Raw genomic sequence first — 23430 nt, forward strand, 5'->3', positions numbered from 1 at the left:
TTTACTCCCTGAGGCAACAGCAAATCTATCTGTAGCGGCAGAAAACTGACCTACAGACTGAATGAAACTTCTTCAATTGTAAGAAACACCATGAGATAAGTGACCGTAATGCAGAGACGCTATAATGACAGACTGCCTCGAGAGCTGGTAGGAATAGAGTGCTGACCTAGAAACACAGTCAGGACGACTATAAACAAAATACATTGTAAATGAACTTCAGCGTGAAACCTCAGATTCATTTTCTTATCACAATGGATTCAAAAAGTTACGGAGTTTGTTCATCTGAATTACATTTAGCTCAAATTCCGATATACAGAGGAAACGCTTTGGCCCCGTGCTGCTGTAAACGTACGCGTTCGCTGCAGGAAGAGGGACTGGGGTGCAGTCGGAAACTTCCTTTTAATCAATAGTTTTTCAGTTCACTTCAGCAAAGTTTGGACTAGTCCCTTAATGCACACCCTTATGCGGAGTGACAACAATTCTGCCTTCACACGTTTGATTGATCTACGACTGGAGAAGGTACAGCGGGCGGGAGCGCTGCGCGCGAGGAATACGGCTGGCCCATGGCGATCGCGTTTCTCTGACCCTTAGTGGATTGTAATAAGGATCTTTTTATGAAAACAAAACAAAACAAAATAAAACTGTAAGAGCTCCAGGGCAGATCTGTGTTCTCTTTTGGCCTGTGTTAACCTCTAACCAAAAGCTGGCCATTTAAAAAAAAAAAAAAATGTACTTCAGCTGTTTTCCTTTATTTTTAGAAGTTTAAAATTAAATATAAAGCCCATAATAAAATGCATATGAAAATGCAAATCAATAGACTTGAGAACTATGTTAAGAACTGCCCAACCATACAGGTCTTCATTAACAAGGGTGTTCTCCTCATGACATTCAGAAAATGCTCTTATTCGCTTGTACGCATGTTGTTGTTCCTGATGTTATTTATTTCTATGGTAACCAGAGCAGTAAATACAGCAATATTAGACAACAATAATCAAGAAAAAAACCTTATTGCAAAAGAAGACAACTAAGAGCCAGAACAGAGGTGTTTAGATGATGGTGTAATTTGCTATAATAACTGTTTAGCCGCATACTTGGCAAGCCCCGGAAAACTCACTTATGAGTAATTCATTTGTCCGAATTACATTCAAACAAAAAACAGTTACCATGCTACATTATCGCGCATTCTGCACAGGTATTTCCTTTCTATCGATTTTCCCACGACAAGAAGACTTCTTACTGAACCGGGGTTAACTGTGGATCGGTGCTGATTTCTCCCCTGCAGCCCCTCCGAAGTCGGTTGGGTGATGCGGAGCCACACATCATCAGTCCTTCGCTATCTGGAGCGATCGCGCTTCCTTGCGCAGCCTCCCACTCGCCTCTGCGCTGGCTGCTCCATCTGGAGGGAGCTGGCTGCTCTCCTCCAGCCCCGGCTCCCCGAGCGCGAGGCAGCCTGCAGCTGCCAGAACATCTGCTGTCCCCGGCCGCGCTGGGGCGAGTACCAAAAGCACGGCCTTTTTAAAGTTGGACACTCGCCTCCATTAGAAACCGGACGAGTTCGAAGTTCTTGGGTTTGTCCCGAGACTCGTAGCTACGTGGGAATATATGGCGTGACTCTCTGGGACACAAGTGCGGGTGCGCATTTCAAAGGGATGCACGTGCCGTCTTTAGGATGCGCTGGCATTTCGCCTGCTCTTCCCCTGTGCCTGCGGTGATCCGGTTTTAGAACAGTCTCATTCTGAAGCAAAAGTCATTTTGAAGAGCGAGGAGCGGAAGGAATGCAAAACCAAACAAAATCAGTCCTCGATTCTCAATTGCATCCACCAAGGGTGGGCTTCTCAACAGGGCTACTGCCGCATCAGTGCCGCCAGGCCATACGAAATCTGCAGAGACGTGTCGTGGGCTACTCCTGGAGAAGGCAGAGGTTGCCTCTTCTTCGAAAAGGTGCATTTGAAAAAGTTGTGTTTTGTCTGAAAAGTTAGGAGCATGAAATGACGTCACTCCAATCTCAGAGGAGGAAAATCTGTACAGCAGCCCCCCATCAGCTGTCCTTCTCTTATACGGGTCAAATCATGCCCTGGCAACGAGCAGGGCTCCCACTGACTTCATAATGGGAAATGTATTGCTTATTTAGAGCTGGCTTGGCTTTATTTAGAATGATTTAATACATTAGTTATTAAACGTTTCGTGTCTGGAGAAGCTGTATGAACAGGTGAGATGGAGTCACGCAGTTCTCTGACCCTCTGCTTTGTACTTTCTGACAGGTTTCTGCGCGGGGCAGGACGCGGCGTGCGTAATTAGCGCGGCTCTTCCAGCATCAAATCCTGGACCTGGAGCACGGTGTGAGCAACCAGGAGGTGCAGTAGGTGTCCTGCAATTGGCATTATCCGACTCGTGCTGGCACGGAGCTGCCTGGGGCTCTCCGAGTGCGTCTGAACGGACACGTTGGCTTCCAGTGCGAGCTGACACTCGGCTTCATCCCCCAACATCCCCCACTGCTTACACTTCTGCTTGCTCAAACCTGGAGCTACTTTGGCTCAAGCCTGGAGTGAACAAACAGGCTCTCTGAGGAAGAAACCTCAAGCTCAGAAGAGGTTGACCCTTATTCAGGCTCTGTCCTCTAGGGCTGGACTTCATTCTTGGCTGAATGAACTCAAACTGGAGTTGAGGTGAGATGTTCCTGCGGCCAGAGCTGCTCCCTGGGGAGCTGCCCTCCCCCGGGGCACCCAGCAGACGCACACACTGGTCCTGCTCCTTCCCCTGCGGCCCCCACAGCCCCTTCTATGGGGGAAAGGGGGACGCTCCTTGCTGAAAACAATCTCACAGAGAATTGGTCTCAAAGCGCCTTTTTCGGTTTCCCCAAATCCGCCGTCCCCCTCCGTGTCCTCAGCACGACGCGTTGGCACGCGCCGTCCCCTTCACCGGGCAGGGAGGCAGGAGCTGCCTTTAAAGCAGGAGGTGATTAATGCTGAAAACGGAATAGAAAATGCGTGTTTCCAACGGAGTGGGATGGAGAGTCCCCTAATACAGGCGCTGCCCGAATATAGGACAAGACCATCCTGAAAAATTGTGCAGGTCTAGAAAGAAGATAGAAGCAACCGCTACTCAATTTGCAGTATTGCAACTCAAAGCTTAGTAGGTGTAAGTAGAATACACCATAAATGTATATTTAGCTGTAGTTAAAAGTGAAACTTAATATCCTATGTTAGTACATAGTACACTCTTAGCAAGAAAACTAATTTATAGGTAAAGAAACAGAGCTTAAAACTAAGGGACTGTGTGTTTTTAAATAACCTAAGTAAAATGCGTACTTACTTACCTTTTATTCTCCTGCTGTGTGTGCCCTGAGCTGGTCCAGGGAGTTCTATGAGGTAAGAAATTCCTGCTCAACAAAAGTTCCTTTTCTAAAAAAAGTGAACATAATGGAAACGGGGAACCACTTACCAGGCAGCTGAAAAAGGAGCTGACTGTGCAGAGAATTTCACACCTTATGGCTTTTGGTCAGTAAAGTACATAAACAAAATGTAATTTTCTATGCAATTACACAGGGTCACACAAGAATATTATGTTTTAGAAACCCACTCAAAAGCATATTGCTCTCTAAGAGCCCAATCCGGAAAATGGTTCCTCGCTTTGGTAAAGTTGCTCGTAAGCATTTCTGGGAGTGGGGCCTAGGAGACATTTTCCTTTTTATGCTTTCTTAAACAGTTTATGTGATAGTAACAACAGGAAGATAAATTACTTTGAATGGTAGCAATTAGAGAAATAAGGAGTGCGATAGATTTACCATGTGGAAAACATCTCTCACACATTTTCTTACCATCATTAAACCTCCTTTTAATGACACAACACTGATTTCAGAAAGAAACAAAGTTTATTTGATGAATATAAACAAGCTGATCAACACTAAATACTTCCCATACACATGATAACAATGTTATGAACTCTAAATACCTTGGTACTTTACACTTCTACTAGACATTAAATTACAATGACTGTCTAATACATGCCCACTGGTAATTTCTAGGAATTCCTTAGTTTCATATCAATGTCCTTAACCATATATCAACATCACAATCCAGAACATGCCACTCACTTGAAAAAATTATTACAAGAAGCACTATCAAATGAGGATCTAAGGTAAATAGGGAATACTGACCCATTGCTGCAGAACATCACATTCAAACGTCACCCTACACACACAAAAAAAACATTGCAGATATAGTTTGTGTCAACACATCTGAGGTCTTTTCATAAACACTGTTTAAAAAGTAAATCGAAACCCACTTTCAAATGAAAGTCAATGTGCAGGTACGTGCATACTGGATACACAAAATTCATTAAATACAAAATTCAGACTGTACATTTAAATGAAAGAAAGAATGTGCAGTACAAGACTGATCTCACAATAAAATAATAATCATTATCTTAAATGTTAACCAAAACTTGGTTTGCTTCTTTACACTTACAGGGGGAAAAAAACCTACCAAACATTGCCCAAATAAAATATTTCCCAACATCACAGTGTTTATTGTAAACCCCGAGATTCTATTTTAGGATATGAAAAGATTTTCTCGAAACATCATAGAGTATCACATGAAATGAAAAGAAAAAAAAAAAAAGAAAGAAAGAAAGAATAAAGCAATGTTAGACAAATTTTTCCTCTTTAGGGGCTAACTTGTAGGCCCTGATAAAAGTTTAGATCAACACTCTTACCAATATGAGTGGAGCAAAAATGCCCCTAAAATAATATCTGTGACAAAATTGGCACATACATATAAATATCTAACTATACAGCTTTGTATCTGTGACCCTATTTCCCCCCTAGTTTATTTCCTACTTCAAGTATTCAGTTGCAGAGTTAAGGTAAAGACCTGATTGTAAGAGACACAGACGATTGTCCCCTACCGCGACAACAAATTTGTCATCAGAAACTAGTTTTGTTGTCTGAGTTTCCAAGTGCAACATTTGTCATATGTGCTAAATATACTCCCAAAAGCTTTGCTGTTTCAAAAACAAAGATCTAAAATGCCATTGATAGTTAAAGGACAAACCTTTTAAACATGAATGAAATTGGGATTATCTATGCTATGCTAATTCTACACATTTTACTCTATTTACTGAAGACAGTAGCATCCCGCAGGACTCCTGCTCGAATACATTGCTCTTTGATTGCACCAGAATTATGGTACAAATAAATAAAATATCATCTCTAGACAATAATTTTAAAGGGATTACTATGTATGGCTCATGTAGGATGTTTAGGGTTAATTGCACCACAGGTTCAAAAAATAATTTTTCTAAATTCAGTGCAAGACTTCAGGAGTATCCATTTAGATTTCTCTTTTGTACAGCAGCAAAGAAAAACTACTAAGGATTAAGGCCACCCATGCTTAAATTTATTGTTTGTCCTTTAAAAACGCAGATATTCTATTCCCACTCCCATCAGCATGGAAGCGTTTCTTCCACGGACCAAAAGATGCCTCAATAAAACAGCCAAACATTTGCACATTTGCCAGACTGACTGAAAATATTCATGGAGTCCTACGGATCCCCTCCGCGAGAAGTGGTAGAGATTTGGACTATCAGTTATATTCTCTCGCTGAATGTAATGACTTCACATTTTTATTTTTCCTTGTATGTGCTTTAAATTTATTTTACTAGATACACTTTGTTGATACGACCAGCCTTTAAGTGCTGTTTGTTCAGTGGTATTTTCTTCTTTAACATCTAAAAGTCAATGGGATCCATGTTGGAGACTGTTTTTCAATGTCGAAAATAATAACAAACAGTTCCTCATTTACAGGAGACCTAGTGCATATACTGTATTCACAGCAATCTTATCTTTATTTTTGTTTGGTTTTTGTTTGTTTTTTAAAGAGTCCCAGCTTTTATTGTTGAGAACCTGTATGCATTCGGATGGTAAAAGGTTGATACATCCTTGCGTATATGTCCATATATATACATACGTCTGTATTTGTATACGCCTCAAGCTTTTACCATCCAGGAATAGATACATCTTGTATATAATCTTACATTTATGCTCAAATTAGATGTCCTATGCATTGTCAGAGACACACACCATATTTTCATAAAGCTAATCTTTGTCATCAGTTATTAGTACCAAGAATTGATTTCATTTCCAACCTGGCCCAGAGCTTAATACCGGTTATACTATCAAAGTTTTCTGGTTTTGGTTTGGTTTGGGTTTTTTTAATTATTATTACTTTATCAGTAGATATAAGAAAACAGAGGAGGGCTTGGTTTTTATTTTTTGGAAAAGCCCACACCTAACTGGGGGTAAGATTAATGCCAACACCCTTAGATAGCATTTTACTAATACCTCTTTGATAATCTAGTGCAATAGAAGTGATACTTTAGAATAGAGTAGGTAAAATCAGCAAATGCAGATACCACATCTAAGAGAATCTGAATTACTTGTTAAAATCAATATCAATTTACCAAAAATTAGTTAAATAACCTGTTTAACTGAACTTCATTAAACAATAATATTCTGAACAGATGGTTTCTTAGTGAAAACAGAATAACTTGCAAGACCCATTGAAGTCAGAAATGAAACTCATAATTTCTGCTTGAGTCTCCTTCATTATTTTCCAAAGTATCCAATTTCATAGTAGACTACAAGAAATAATGGAGAAAACGCCAATTAATGCAGCATTCCATTAGATATCAACCTTAGCATTCGTTTTCTGCATCTGTGATCTTCTCCAGGATATCACGGTCATGTTCGGAGATCCAGTGCAATAGATTATCATCGTTACCTTCCAGTGCTACGGGTTTTTTCTTCCTCTTTCACTAGTTCCTCTGACAACTGTAACAAGGGAACAAAATATTCCAATTAATAACATGACTGACGCATACAAAACACCCCACTTCTCATCTAGTCAAGCTTATCATAGACATCAGTGGGTATATTGCTTTTCTAGGCACTATGGATTAATTAGGGATTTCGATTGGATTTGAACCCACTTATTATGTTTATAGGTTGGCAATTAGTTCTGCAGCTGATTTGTACGACAAGATTCCCTCTAAGTGGGTAAGGTTTTAAATTCCAAAGACGTGAAATTGTGTTATGCTTGTGATTCTGGAAACGGTGACTTTTCTGATCTTATCTATAAGCAGAGTAGCTCTGATGTGGAAATGCTGTTAATAAAACTAAATATTTTTATTTGGAAACCAAAGGAATCACCCATTAATTTCCACTCCGTTCTACGGCAGGTGGGAATATGCAGTACCTCTAGCAACTCTCCAAAACTGAAGGTACCGGAAGCAACATTTTATTGTTGTGTTTTAAGCACTTTAAGTCTGCTTTAATTTACAAGACAGTGGAGAAAGATTTTATGGACACAAACCCCTCAGATTTATAAAAGTTAAAATATACAACAATCTGCCACGAGCTTTTCAGCCATGCAGCCACTAACCCATGACCGTTGCTCTTCACGGCCTGCTGGCGCTGCTGAAATCCAGGGCGCTACGCGAGGTGGCTGGAGCCAGCCCGAGTCGGTCGGAGGAAGAGCCTTCCCGCTTGCCGTGGGCTTTGGGGGAGGCTCCGTGTCCGACCGTAAGCGACTGCAGAGCGTGGCCTGAATGATTTTGTTTGTTACACTAGTTCCGCCACAAGCAAACGGCACCGTATTCTTGCACGCAGAGCAGTGAGTTACTCTTATTCCCATTATCCGTATATCGGATGAGTGGGGGGAATTAGGGGATTCCTTTCCAGGGCAGTTCGTTTATCCACTGACGTTGTTTCTAGAGAAGTGGAAATGCATTAGGTGTGGGATTCTCTGTAATTGCCCTTGCATTTACGTAACTTTAGAAGTTTCCAAAACATCCAATTTTATGAAAAAAGCAATTTCCACAGAATGCTTACGCTTTTGCGTACAGCTGAAAAATTGTTATGTTTTGTAAATGGAACTAGTTGACCAAAATGCCCCTTTCGATTGTAGAAGCTAATATTTATCGGAGTAACTATGCTGCGCGTAAAGCGAAACGCTGCTTACAGAATAAAGTTGCAAATGATTTTAGATCCCTGTTTCCAAGTTCATGCCTGTGTGGCAAGTACACATAACGGTTTATATAATCCAAACTTAGATGAATAGTTTTACTTTTCCAGTGGGAGGTTGGTACGATTCTTCTGGTTAAAACACTTCGGGACTAATCCAAAGCGCACTGAAACGTGGAAGGGTTCCCACTGATTTTAACAGGTTTTGGATCTGGCCCTTGAATGGAGAAAAAAATGACTTCTGCAGAGCTGGAAGGCCAGGGAGTTCCTAAAGTAGATCATGTTACTAGTTCTGGCACATAAAATCTTTGCAAACTTTTTATGAAAACTGTAAGTCAGAGCATGCATTACGTTTTGTGAACTGTGCATAGCTCCCATTCTTTCGTGCACCGAGTATTTCTTAATCATCATTCAAAGAGATATATAGGCATAGGAAGCACCCATATAAATTAACGAGGAGAACACATTCCACAAACCGTAGCACAAAAATGTCCGTATTTTTTTAACAGGTTTCCTAAAACATCATCACAGCAAATCTTCAATACACTTGATATTTTACAAGCTGAAGTTCCTTTGCAATTAACACTCATTTATGCTCTTAAAAATAAGAGCCCCCAATAACGCGTCTAATCTGAGGAACAGCAACAAATCACAAAACGCAATCTCTCTCCGGCTTGCTCCCCAAATTCTCACTGGGGTTTTAGTATAGAATGAAACTCCCGAATAAACCCCACCTGCTTAATCAACCCAGCCATCCATCAGGAAACCATACTTGTATTGGAAGTGTAACAAAAACTTGTTCACCACAGGTAGGAAATGCAAAGTATTTCTCAAGTAAGTCAAATAAATATATAAAAGGATATTGCTGTCAAATACCAACTGAGGTTGAGTAAATTAAATTTATATTTGTTTCTTCAATGCTGTACTCGGTATAGGTCACTGAACCTCTAAAACAGAAATAAAATTTGGTAACGTACATTGGGCCTGAGACTCAGCAGTGCTCCAGCTGAAATTAATGTCTTATGAGTTTGGCACCTCTGACAGTCCATTAGATACCAGTCAATGAAAACAGCAGAAGGATGTGAAGATATAAAAGTGTAGTAGCCCCCAAATATTTGTTCGGATTGTTTTTCCTTTGGATAAAGACACCTGCCTGATTACTACTTTTTACCTCCAATCCTTTCCTCTCGGCAGTGATTTGGAGAAACAAGCTGGAGAGGGTGGGTAAACACAAAGGGGTTAAAGGGGAAACTGTTTAATAACAGTAGTAAAATGCAGGCTATTTTTGACATCTGGGTTAATGTCCATTATGCTCCATATGCTTTCCAAATGTTTGCAACAAGCACCCAGATACAAAAACAGATACCCATTCACATAGGCTTAAATGGCCCCCTCCTAACCTGTTACACATGGTGCCTACATAAAAGGCCAACAACTGATATGGTAATTAGTGAGTCAGAGAGCGAGGGAACAGCCACTTTATTGCAGGGAATTGGTATCTGACCAAATGTTCGTAGAGAAGGATATCATTAATGAAAACCTGTTAGGGCTATTTCTGCTCCTTAATCTATGACAAGGCGTCTGCATTACAATGCGACATCTTTTAAAAAGCTGTCAGGACGAATTCCTCCGTTTCCTTCTCTAGACTCGTTCATCATTGCTGTGATCAGAGTACCAACAAACGATGGGAAATTATTTCATTTTCTGGAAACGAGTAACGAGGCTGAAAAGTAGTATTTTAAAAAATAAGGCTATAACTCATGAAGTCTTTCTCAAGCGACCTCCTGGAACTCAACTGTGCCCCTTGCAACAACAAAATCTAAATGACACGAAGAAAAAAAAAAAAAATGCGTTCTCAATTTTTACTTTTGTCTGTGCAAACCCATGAAAAGAATGACACAATTAACTAGGACAAAGCCCTGGCACGGTACTGTTCTGGATTCTGTCCCTGCCACTAGCTTATTGTGTGACTAAGGAAGAAGTTGTATGGTTTTTCTGTGCCTAACTTGCTCTTTGCTGTAGCGGGGGTAACGTCGGGCTCCTCACAGGAATTCGCGAGGCTTAATGTTTGTAATGTGCCTTAATAGTCTTGGATGAGTGCTAAGTATTATTATTTTTCAGTTCCTGCATTTGATTAAAACTGAAATAACACAGTAAAAATTAAATTAATATATTAAGTTACAAGTAAAGAGCAAGCATGTGGTTTGTGGAGCTACTTGTAACACTTTTAATACGACCGTGTATTACGGACTAGGTGATTCCCAAGGTCTGTAGTGACATGTACCATGTGGGCAGAACTTAACAACTGCAGAATCCCCCCAGATGTTTGATTCAGCCAAAAATCTGTTCATGGCTTCTGTGCAAGCCCGGGGCTCGGACCAGGGGGAGCACTGTGGGCTGCTTTTCCCCTGCCCCTGAAGTGCAGTTGCAAACACGATCACAGCCCAGATATTTGCAACTCAGCACAAGAAACGACATTAGGTAGCACCGATGGGCTGGAGCGCTCGCCGCTATACAGCTCCCTTAGCATAGGATCCGAAAACGGCGCGGTGTGTGCTATTTGAACGTCTCTGTCATTACAGTCCCAACGATAAATACTGGTTTTGCTACCTCCTCCCGGCCTAACTCCCAGGGAGAGAAGGAAAACCCACCTCTGGCTTTCTGAAGAACACAGTAACCTGTTAAAGCCTGCTATATCGACGTGAAAATCTCTAGCGAGGAGGGCTGAGAAATAATTAAGACATAGAGTTGTATCCAACCTACGTAGAAAACTTTCAATGCCGAGATGCCAAAGACACCTAAGACACTTGTTGAGCTGAGTGAAAAGGTAAAATCTAGTTTAAATTTATAGCATTCCTTCAGTGTCCCTCTAGGAGTTTGGCTTTTTGCCAGCGTTCCTTGTTAAAAATTTGTTAAACGTGTTTGGCATTAATGCAAACACAAAGTGCTCATTTGTTACAAATTCTATTGGAATGCATTCATTTAAGGCAATGAAGTAGTTACCAGAAAAGAAAAAATGTTCATTAAGTACATTTTAAAAATACAATGATGTATGCGGTGCATAACTATGGCGCCCCAGTGGCTATATAAATATCTGACAGAATAACCACAAGTTGTGTTTGGTTTGAAATTGGAATCTTTTAAACATAACCGATAGAACAAAAACTGGTTTTGTTTGTTGTCAAAACTGATGTTAGTCTTTCTTGTTTAGAACTAGTTAAAATAACCAGCGTTTTGGCATACAATTTCTTACGTCTCAAATCAATAAAGCCCCCAGGTTAAAGTAATGCTAAAGGAAGTTTCTCGATTCGAAGGGTAAGCGCAGCACTGCACTTTATCTGGAGAACACTGAACGCAGAAAGTAAACACCCTGCTCGGAGGAGAACAAATTTTAGTCATTCTTAGAAACTCCACTTAAGGAAACGTTACCTGGGAGATCTGCAACTGTCTGACAGCACTCAGGTACGCCTTGGCAAAGGTGTCCCGCTCCACTCTTAACGCACTAATCCTGTCAGAAAATAAACAGCTGAAACCTACTTTACAAAATCCTAATAGCAAATCTCTCCTTTATAATAACAACGTGAAATATCCCTGGTAATGATAACTCTTGATTTCGAACACGCAATTCTGAGGTGTACTTCTCAGGGGCTCGAAAACATCTTCCTAGCTCCATCGTAAAAGTAGAACCATTTCTCTTCTTGCTTTTTCAATGATTTATAGCTCCTTACAATAAAGCTTAAAAATGGTAAATACGTGAGTAAAATATACTTTAAAAGAAACATCCAGAAACTGTGTGATTTAATTAAATATGGAAAGGTTCACAAAAACATCAGTATAAAAAGTTATTTATAAAGACAAAATTAACTTTTTTTCCAATTCTGGCAAAGAAATTATTTATCCCATTTGTTGCTATTTATGTTTTAAATTCATCATACTGTAAACTTCAGAAGGATCTGCAGCTGGTGGTAGAATCACTGCATGAATGTGATGAACTTTCCATATTGCTGTAATACCAGAACTGTTAATCCGAGCTAGGGATAAAAGCAGAAACCATTGGGATGAATAAAATCAAATGGATTCAAGCCCTCTAGAGAGTGAGAGTCCTTGAAAACCACTGTACAATTATATGATAAAATTAGATGAAGTTTATGAACCTTGAGACTATTTGGACAAGGATGCCTTCTCTATTGGGAATGTTTATAAATCAAAATTAGACAAGTGGTATATGAGTTGAAAGACAGCTTTTTTTTTTTTGCCTTTTTTTTTAATAAACAACTTCGCTTCATAAAACAAGTCTAGTCCTAATCAAAGCTTTTCAGAAATATGAGAAAACTCAGCACATATTCTTCAATCTGTCACTTTCACACTGAATTAAGAAGAAGCTTGTGGGAAACGCTAAGGGTGGCTTGAGACCAGCGCTCTTCGATGGGCTGAGCTGGAGCATATTGAAGATGATGGAAGAATTTCCATCGACTCCAGCGGACCCGAGCGCCGCTCATGGAGGCAGCAGTGACTCAGCAGCGCAGGGCACGGAGCTCTTTGTCAAGACATTTATGACTTCCGCAAGATGCAGCGTGTGAGACCATTAAGACTTCTTTTTATTTTTATTTCAATCAAACAGAAGTGACAAATAAAGAAGAGTTCTTGGGTAAAGCGGTTCAAACAACGAGAGTTCCCGATGTGATCCTAAAAAACTGTCAATAGCAAAGATTACTTAATGAAATTTGAAGGAGCCTTTTTCATCCTTGCTGATGTGGAATGCCATTTACTCTCATGCTAGGGACTAATTAGGGGCCTTTTTTGAAGATCAAGGTTTTGCGATCTCTGCTTCTTAATAACATGGTTTGCCTGTCTGCCACCTGGGACAAGGCAAGGCACTCTCTCTAACTCCCGAACAGCAGGCACTGCCTTAGGCCATTGCAAGTGCAGGCAGGAAACTGATCCTGCCTTCCCAGCCGTTTAACCCGCTCGCTGCCGGCCCTCCGCGAGCCCCCGCGAACTCCGGAACAGGCAGTGACCAATCCAGTGGGAAAGCATTCACGTAAAATAATAAAAAATGGCAGGGCTGGAAAGCTGACATTGAGGGCAAAATTATTGTATTGGTGCAGTGATAAAAACGGCACCAGAAACCACGCTCTACTTATCAGCTGGACTGGATGCACGTGCCAGCGCTTGCTGCAAATCCACATAGCGCTTGCCGTGCTCCAAGCGGACAGACAGTCGTGCTTCCTGGTGGCTGGGAAAAGAAGTGGTTAAATAAAAGCTGTGTCAAGCCCCCAATCTAATAAGTCATCTTATTAGGAAGTTGTGATGCCCTGTTTGCCCTAGCCTGTGGCTTGTCTGCTCCACTGAAAGGGCTCCTGCTGGGACCTTTGTGGCATTATATGAGGTAGAGAAGGCTGCTGCAATATACGAGCCTTGGTTTCGAGCAGCCAAAACAGCAGGAGAACTAAGCTGCAAAGAATTAAACATGTAACAACTTTGTAAAAGCACAGACAGTGATTGAGGTTGGCCCTTTTGCTGTTGACACGTTCTGGCCCCTGTAGGTTGTGGTCACTAAGCCCATTAGAGTTGCAGTGTGGCAACATCGCGTTCAGCAAGTTCAATGTGTTTCTGTTTTATTTCTAAATACCGGGCGCAAGCTGGCAGTGATAGGAGAGCGGAATATGGCACCAGAAATATGTCATAAACACAGTCGTCATTGTCAGGGACGTGAAATTACTTTTCAAACTATTTATTTTTGGCAGATGGAGGTTGGGTGTATTTTTGCATTTTGTTAACTGAAATTTAATTGCAACTTGCTGCATGTTTTGTTTAATTTAAAAAAAAAAAGAGGAAACCTCAAGATGCTGTTTTCTCTTAAAAGAAAAAAATTTCACTGGATAGAGAAATCTTTGTTGTTGGAAATTTGCTGCAAAATAAATAAAATCAGAGAAAAAACAAACCCACTAAAATCTCAGATGGGATTACTTTCACTTATGTACATCCACTTATTTAAATCAACACTCCCCACTGTTCTTATTTTTTTCACTTCTTTAAGATAAAACATATATTTAATTCAGATTTTAAAACTGGATTGTGAAATGGACAAGAAAGATGAATTAAATGAATGAATGAGTGGCACATCTGATGGGTAGATTAAATTATAAACCCTAATAAGAGATACAAATCAGAATAATACCCCTTCCTATCTCCCTAAGGACTACGCTTCTTGCAGGGAGCAGCGCGAGGTTCCTGCTGCGCATGATGAGGATGCTTGTGGTCCCTGAGCTCTGACGTTTGTTTGCCTTCCAAAACTGCATCGTGGCTCCGCGTTCTGTAAATCCCTGCAGATTCGTCCCTGCCAGGAGCTCCCAGTGCACAGGCACGGAGCAAGCGATGGGCTGGCTGAACACTTGCATAGATGAGACATCTGTCTCTCTCGAGCCTGTTAGGTGTTGCCGCTGCCCCCGTTCCCACATGAGCTAAAGCTTACGCAAGAGGTTAAACGTGCAGAGAACGATAAAGGCGGGTCACAGCTGAAGGAGGGAAGGGGCTGGCAAACTTTCCTTCTTTCTGTCCACAGGCATCTCCCTGGTGCCCTCCCGTTTCTTCACGGGTGAGGCAACAGGGCCTTTGCTCAGGCGTGGCCACCCTTTGGGTGCACCCGGCTCTGGCAGCGCTGCTGAGGGCTCGGTAAGTTCCGACTTGCTGATCCACAGAAATGACTGGCCAGTCCTTTTGGAGGGACAAAAATGATGTCAAAGGCAAAGCACATTCATTCTTTGGCCACCAGTGATGAAGGAGTGTTTCTTTTCTGTTCTCAGGAGTTCTCCTGAACCAAGCAAGGTCATAGCTGTGGCTTTTCCCTGGACGAGAGGAATTTTTAGAATTTGTAGGGCTTTTTTTCCCCCTCCCCCGTCATCTTTTTAGATTTGCTGATAGTTTGGGACTAGAAGGAAATTCTTAAGACCTCATACATATTTGTCTGGTTGTAGGGAGTATGACTTGGTTTTCACCTCATGCATCCTACTGGGGTCAGTCAATATTTAATAGCTAAAATTGGCTGGCTGTTGTGCTTGGATAACTCTAGTTACTGCGGCCATCGCCGCACTCCGTTGTTAGAAGCATATTGGCTACTAGATGTTGTACCAGAGTAAATACTAATAAATTTGGTGGTTGTGGTGAGGAAGTTTAATCCAGAAGCATTCCAGCCAGCGAGCAGGCATACAAGGGCTGTACTCCTTCTTTTGAAGTACCCAAAGGCTGGATGGAGTCGGGAGGAAGAGCGGTGGCGAGGGCTGAGTGCAGGTTTGAGGTACTTCATGTGTGGGCCTATTTCTGCCCTTAGGAAAAGGCTGGATTCTTGGCTAGAGAGGACAAGTCTTCTTGGAAGTGCTGGGCATAGCACGGTGTCCTTAGGGCAGATGACTCCAGTTAATTGGCAGAAGTTTGCTGGGATTATCTTTTTCTTAACTAAATAATAATAAGAAAATTAATAAAGATGCATCTAATGGCTTGCGTCTGCTTTTCCAATCACTTTAGATTGCTTATCTTCTAAAGCTGAGAATAAACTAATGAGCTTCAGACTATTGCTCTGTGGATCTGAATATTTGTACCAACAGCTCTACGTCCCTATCTATACTTCATAATTTAGGTAAACCATTAACATGCCATTTCATTAGTCTGTTCTGCTAGTTAATAGCCCTGTACTCTTCAAAGTTATACTATCAGTTAGATTTAAATACTAATTGTGCCGTGGAGGGCATTGTAAGGTGTGCTTATCGTATTAATAATAATATTAAAAAAATCAATATGCCAAAGGATAGCTCAGAGTTCTGTTATATACCAAAAGCCTGTTTTACAATACACGATGTCTACTTTCATCTTCTTCCCCTCCAGATGATCCTAAGTACTTTTTATTTTACATGGATCATGATATGAACCTACATACAAAAGTGAAGTGTGATATTTACAGTTGCATCTTTTAATGTCAAGAAGAAAGAGATACAGCTAAGGAAAGTGTTAGTAGGTTTGGTCTATTTGAAGTAAGACCAACGCTGGATCCACTTAAAACTCCTCGAACTGCTAAAGCATTACAATGACTGTGTGTGGCGGTGTGAACATGACCATACATGCTCGACAGCTACTTATTTTTTTAAATACCCATCCAAACAACACGCAGCATTTTGAAATCTAACTTGTGTGGTCTAATTATGCAATAATTTTTATACTTTAGGCCCCAATATTATGAGCTTCTCCACAATTATGGGCCTGCCCACGCATTTCTCAGTGCACGATAGGGAAGACTTAGGGACCAGTTCTGGTAAGCATATAAGCATATGTTTTAATTTTTACTCTAAGTGGGACTTAAATGTGCACCTAACATTAAGAGAATGCCCAAGAGTCTATCCTGAAAGGGATCTCACAGACTTGCCCTCAGACCTTTATCCTTACAGACCCACGGTTATCAGCATACCAATAATAATGACTATTGCATAAAGGGCACTAATAAAATAGCAATAAGCAACTTGTTTCAGCAAAATCTTGCTCCCCCCACTCTCCAAACACCATCTTTTTAACATTTATGAACTGAAAAGCATGCAAGCGTGTAAGGGTTAGCGAGATCAGAGGCTCAGACTGCCAGATTTCCAAAGGAGATACCCAGACCTTCCATGCAAGTGTCAAATGACAGGTAAACATACACAACGGAAAAGATGAACTTCACTATGAAATCACATACAATTACGAGAACAACATTTTCTACTTGATGCATTTATAAAAAATTGATGCATCGCAATTAAACTGTGTTTAGCAATACAAGACTAGTAAATTTTTGAGCAAAAATAACCACTACAATCCATCACTAATCGCAACTTACACTGAATAGTATTTTTTTCTAGGGAATACCTGTATCCCTATGCCTGTTTTCTTTCCCCTCTCAATCTCCCATTCCAACTGTGCCCAGACGTTCTCTGTTTTTCCTCTCTCTATTTTTCTGCTTGCCGAAGCTGGATTTCTCTCTGCTCTTTCTTGTTCCCTTCTCGGCAGTAGTGCTCTTACCACTCGGCCGGGCTCTCGCCAACCTGTGACCAGCTCATTGCTGAGGGCTGGTATTGGCCTGGAGCTGGACGTCGTGTGGCGTCATCACCATCTACCTGCATATTGCAATTCCGTGGATTGGAACAAGATAAAACACGAGAAGAGTAATTCACAAAAACATTTTCGAGGACAACAATTTGCTAATTAAAAACAGCAAAACAAAACCCGAAGATATTCTTCTTGCGCGTGCACAGATGTGTCAACCCCACTGAGGAAAAAGTAAAGCCCAGAGCGGAACTTAACTCATAGAAACAACTTGGGAAATAAGAATAATGATGGCAGTACAAACTGTGTTTGTTCCTCCATTAATTTTAGAGTGACTAGCAATAAAGCTGGTACTTGAAAAAAATCTTTTCCACCGAAACAACTACATTACAAGAAAGACAAGATAGTTTCAGGACTACTTTCCAGGAACTTTGTTCTTACTGGACTCTCTAATTCAAGAAGAGAACACAAAATTTGACAACGCATCCTAATTTCTCTTTAAGCATTCTAAATACAAATAAAATTATCCAGGCCTCTTAATTCTAATCTTCTGGATTTACGTTTTTTCCCCACGCTTGCAAGTCTTGTCTCATTTTCTATCTGAACTTAAAGATATAATACAGGTCACCACTGCTACATACACCTCCACATTCATGTTTATATACTTTGGATATGAGACACAGTGGCCTGTGCTATATAACGAACTTCAGAGTTAGACGCAAAGATGTGGGAAATTCAGCAAAAAAGCAAAGCGGGACCGTGATTTCATATTTGAATTTAGCGTACTGTATTGTGAGGGTGAGAAAATAAAACGTGAGGATTAAGTCAAAGAACGTGGTTTCACTGCATTTTTTTATGAGAAAACCTTGTTTTTACAAACGTTGGCACAGATAAAATCAAACTAATTTTTTATTAATTTGTCCAAGCTACTTGTGCTTTTGAACAAGCCAATTTTTGTAGCATATACCCTAACCATAATTTAGCAATTGTTTTATCACCAAAAGCAATTGATTAAGCCACGAATAGCTTTTTAACAGAGCTCAACAATTAACAGTCATGTAAGAACCAGCAAAAAACCCAGTAATTTTCTCATGCAAGTCACGAGATCTGAAACATAGGACATAAAAAAGAAGGAGGCGGATCATCTGTGTCCTTGGTAGAATTTTTTTCCAAAAGAATGGTTTTGGATCTTTACTTTCACTTCATTAATTGAAATCTTATTTTTAATTCCCCAAGGTATGTTCCTTCCACCATTAGGCATTGCCACAGTAATGACCACAAATTGTTCTTTAGGCTTACAGAAAATGCAGCTTGTTCCAGTAATAATTTCTAATTTAGCTGTCTTCCAAATTTCAAAGCGTGGATCAGGATGAGCGCACTCCTTCCACTATCCCTCTGCAGAAGGCACCGGGGCCTGCCCTTCCCCTCCTGGGAATGCATCCCCCAGGCTCCCCGCAACGCGCGTGCCCCTGAGGGCTCTGGGCTCCCTGCTAGATCCCAAACATTGCATTTAATAGCCATCAATAGACCAACACCAGCCACAAACCATTTAGCACTGTTCCAATGTCATTCCTACTTGCGGTCTCCGGGCAACATTACACGATATTTGGGTAAGCATTGCTTGTATTATATCTAGAATCCACTGTCTGCTCATTGCACTAAGTGTCCATATTGTGGGAAAATTTACCAATCATTTCCTATTCACACCCTTCAGAATACTCACGATTTTAGAGACTTCTCCTATTTCTACTTCTTTTCCAAACTGCAGAATTATATTGCAATAGCCTCTCTATATGTAGAAACAATTTGAAATCTCTGTCATCCCCATCGTCCTATTTTTCCCTAGCCTTTCCTGTGCTCTCCGTTCTTTCTCAGTGGCTTATCAGAAATGTATGGTAAAGCAGAGATGTGGGCAAACCTTGAAGAGGTACAGGGGTTAAAAACGGCTTTGTGCTTAGCTATCTATTTTTTTCCTAAGTATTTATAATATTGTTGGCCTTTCTGACTACTGCTACAAATAAAGCTAAGTTTTTGGAGGACTATGCACAATAATTCCAACATCTTCACCCTGAAGAGTAATGGCTAATTTACACCCTGACATTTGGAACGCAGTGTTAGGGTTGCTCTTCTCCCATATGCTCCCTTTTACATTTATCTGAAGGAGATTTCATCTGCTGTTTTACTGCCCAGTCCCTCAAGTCACTGCAACCTAGATCTTGAATTTTCACAATTCCTTCAATCCTGCAAAGGAACAAAACCGATTTCAAAACAGTTTCATGGGAAATTCCCATTAAATATCTCTGGTTTCTCAAAAGAATGTGCCGAAACCTGCAGCGCAGCTGGGACTGGGGGAAGGCAGCAGGCGTATTTCCATTCTGGGCCTAATTCAACAAAGTGCCAATCCATGCTCGTGGAATCCTCTTCTGTGCCGGTGCTGCTGGCTGACACAGCGTCGGCATTTTTCAGGGTTATGCCGTTATCAGCCTGTACAGGGACCCTTTAAAACAGCTGAAATAAAAGGGCTCTTTTTGCATATTTATGCCATCCTGCTCTGAGCACTTCCCGTCGGCCCCAGTAAATCTCTCTGCTAAATTTCAATTGACTCTCGTGGCGTTCCAGCTGTTAGATAAACTTCCAAGGATATTTTTGTGACAGGTACAAACCTAGACAGGAAATCTCAAGAAGAAATCCGAAATTAATTATATGTCAACATTCAAGCCACAAGAAGGAGCAATTGTCATAAATTTTTGAAAGTTAGAATCCAATTTTGGTTCTAAGTGCAAAAAAGTTCACTGACTCAGTTGTGAGTCAGTGCCAACAAAATAATATATTTCGCATTCTTTTAACAGTTCGCTTTGGCGAAACATAGAAGGAAAGAAGCTAAGATTAGTGAACTGTATATTTAAAGCACATAAAAAGACTACAGACACGAGCCAATAACAAATTGTAGATTTACAAATTATAATTCAGCATTGCCTAATCTTCTCTCACCTTTTTGAAAATGCATACAAAATAGAACCTGATCTTCGCTACGTGAAAATCTGAGAATGATGCCAACAAAATCTTTCTGCAATAGCACACAACGCGTACCCCCGCTCCTCCTCTACAGACACACACCACGCGTTCCATTTGCTTTATGAACGCCAGTAATATCGAGCAAGCCAGGGGTTGAGAGGGCGAAGAGTGTCAGAACAGTCCTGGCCCAGAGAATTGCCCACGTTTCTCTGGTTTTAGCATTGCTGTGGATTTCTTGACAGCTTCTCCATGCCCTTGCAGCAACTCTGAAGGCGGTGCCCAGGACACATAAGCAGTTTGAGTGCTCTGCAGCCGCCGCCAGCTGTGCAGGTGGCAGAAATTCCCTATCCTGCTCCCCCAACATTCAAAACATTTTCCTGGGAATGCTGTGGAGTGCCATGACCCTGGCTGTGCTCCGGCCCCGCGGTGCTTCCCCGGCAGCGCAGGCGGCGGCGGTGCGCGTCCTGCCCGGCCCCTCAGCTGGGCACAGCTGGGAGCTCTAATCCCCTCCCGGCTGAGAACAGCTGAAAAAGCCACCGGGTGCCCAGTCAGGTACCGAACGGCAGCCTTGTGCTCGAACCTGCTAGAGGGGCCCTTTCCGAACCCGTCTGCCTAAAGACAAAAGGGAGAGTTTTGAGATACCTGTTGTCTTAGTACAGAGAAAAAAGTGTTGTGGGGGTAGGGAGAGAGGGAGGGGGAGAAAATACACCAGGCTTTGCAGGCTGCGTTTCTCAATGCAGCTTTGGGGCGCAGGTGGGAGATGCTGGTGGTCCTCATTTTGGCACCAGGTCTGTAACAAGCCCTGGCAAACAGCAGAACAACACACCACTCTAAACCCCGCCGCGTTGATACGGAGCTCAGGACGCCGTACCTGTCTACGGGGCACAGACCTGGCGGTGAGAACCTGGACTGGCCAGAGCCATTACTGCCACCCTCGGCAGAGCTCTGCACCGTCACCCTTTGGCTACGCAGCCCAGCAACCAGCGCTCACGAAAGAAAAGCTCAGGCAAGGAGATGGAGCCACCTCCCTCGTGCAGAGGCAAGACAAAGGGAACAAGCCAGAGAACGTGCTCCACAGCAAGAGTTACAGCTCGAGGGAGAGAAAGACAGCTCAGACTATGGACAGGACGGGCCAGGAACAGTCATCTCGCACAACGGGCGCGAGGCCACGGCTCAGTATTCTGTTCATAAACAACAGCCTTTTATAAAATGCAGGTAGCATCCCCCTGCTTTACTGAGTGCTTTCTCTTCGCAGATGAAAGACACTAACAGGATCCATGCGAAGCCCCCGGAAGACAGACTCTTTCAAATTGTTTCAGTGGAGTTATGTCAAAACAGTCCCAGGAAGCAAACACTCAGACCCATCTGCAGGCAAAACGTGGCCCGCAGCACAAACAGGAATACGTCAGAAACGCAGCAAGGCACCAGCAGGAACATACTGCACTTAACTGACCACCTTGATTCTGTGTCTCTGAAATCCTGTGGATAAATAACTACTTATGTCACCCTGGGAGAAAAGGAATGTATGATACGGCTACGAAACCACCTGGGCCTTTATATATAAAAAGTGTTTTCACTACTTATGGAAAGCTAGACATGTAAATTACGCTACCTTTAGCAGGAAAAACTATGTGCCAAAGACTATGCCTAGGAGCAGAACTCAGGAAGAATAGGGGTATGGTCATGCCAGTTTTGCAGTGTTTTCTTTTACAAGCCTGTTTTACTGCTGAGGTGGGGGAGACCGGTGTTATTGCTTCCTCAGAAAGCTGTTCTCACAGGATTTGACTATTGGTCATGAAAATCTTATAGGGTCAGACAGTCCCGCAAGATTTTTAACAAACTGAGGGTTTAAATGTGTTCCCAAGATTTTCATTATGTCCATTTCTAAGATGGAAATTAATCCCCTTACAAATGTGTAACCCCTGGGAAACCAGAATTAAATAGAAGCGAATCTGGAGATCCGAATTAAATTCCCTTGAGAGTTTACACAAATTGGTTATCAAATTATTTATCCACTTTCAGGATTTCCACATGGACAGATAAAGCTGGCGTTATCAGCAAAACTATATCTGCATATTTAGTATGGAAATAAATCGGCTTAGCCTGTTTTCTGAAGATGGATCATTCTGCAAGAACAAGAAGACACACAGCCACGGCATCCCACACCATTAGAGGTCCCCTCAAGGCTGACTGTTAGCATTAGAACATTAGCGATCTGTCTATTTATCAAAATGTGGACACCAGAGTGGCCTGAAGTAGTTTCACTTCCTCTTAAATGATAATAAATTGGCAGCGTGAGTGTTGACTGCCTGAAATGCAACTTCATTACTTCAGAGGTTAATGGAGCAACCTCTCTCTGTTGATCTTCCTGTCACCATTGGCTACAAAAGACTCTCTGACACAGTGCAGTTTTCAGGAGAGGCACAAGTATAACAGAGATTAACCACATCAAAAAGAATACTGTCCCGCTCCATTATATTCTGCAAAGCTGGTGTGCAGTAAATCCCAATGGCCAGCAGCGTGATCTGGCTTGTCCGAACACAAAAGTAGCATAAAAAGAGGTGATGATGCTATATTACTGCGACAAATACATTTCCACCTTAAAACAAACAGAAAAATAAAAAAGAAAAAAGAAAAAAAGAAGAAAAAAGAAAAAAAGAGAAAGAAGGAAAAGGGGGAAGAGGGGAAAAGGAACGAAAAAAGGGAAGGGAAGGGGAAGGGGAAGGGGAAAAGTTAGTAGAGACCAAACAAAATGTGAATAATTTAATTATGATGTAAAGTATTAGGAGCTACTGACCTTGAGCTATTTTGCACTAATTCTATAGAATCCCTCTTGTATTTCTTACAGAAAGCTACACAGTGATTTAGCCAAACTACTATTCTTTTGAAGGCTGAATTCATGCTTTTGCAGGAGATGAACACTGACAGGAAAAGAGTGGGAGGTGGCCACTGAGATTCAAAGGGATTACATTTAATGCTGGTTAAGTGAATAACCCACTGAATGAAAACATATTCATTTAGGGAAATGTGCCTCTTCTTGTTATATGTCACTGCCCTGAAATGCCTGGAAGGTGTGATAACTTTTGATAATTCGTAGCTCCTGTTGATCACTAACAACACAATGAACATGTCCCTCACAATTCTGAACAGAGAACGCTGCCCAGGGAGGCAGAACATTCTGCACATCCTATACACGAACAATTGGAAGTCACTTCCAAGAAGGGAGATTACTCCTGTCCTACAAGCCGCAGCCACTTTGTTGAAACACTAACCTAACTTCACAATAAACACAGGTTAGGGTGTGTTGGGTTTTTTTGTGAGTATGTGGA

The 23430-nt window shown here is 41.6% G+C and overlaps 1 protein-coding gene across 6 annotated transcripts in view; it reads right to left on the bottom strand.

The window, feature by feature from the left end:
- Positions 1-3852: 3852 nt before the first annotated feature.
- The window catches only part of ERC2 (ELKS/RAB6-interacting/CAST family member 2), a 510348-nt gene continuing 490770 nt past the window's right edge, over positions 3853-23430 (bottom strand). For 4 of the 6 annotated variants that reach the window (XR_012589289.1, XR_012589292.1, XR_012589293.1 and 1 more), the window contains one exon: positions 3853-6829. The gene's annotated coding sequence lies outside the window, so the exon portion shown is untranslated. Of the gene's footprint in view, positions 6830-11449; positions 17158-23430 lie in introns of all 6 variants that reach the window. The other 2 variants (XR_012589291.1, XR_012589290.1) reach the window with 2 other exon arrangements.

Source organism: Larus michahellis, chromosome 10, assembly GCF_964199755.1.
Source record: "Larus michahellis chromosome 10, bLarMic1.1, whole genome shotgun sequence".
NCBI classification, from domain to species: domain Eukaryota; kingdom Metazoa; phylum Chordata; class Aves; order Charadriiformes; family Laridae; genus Larus; species Larus michahellis.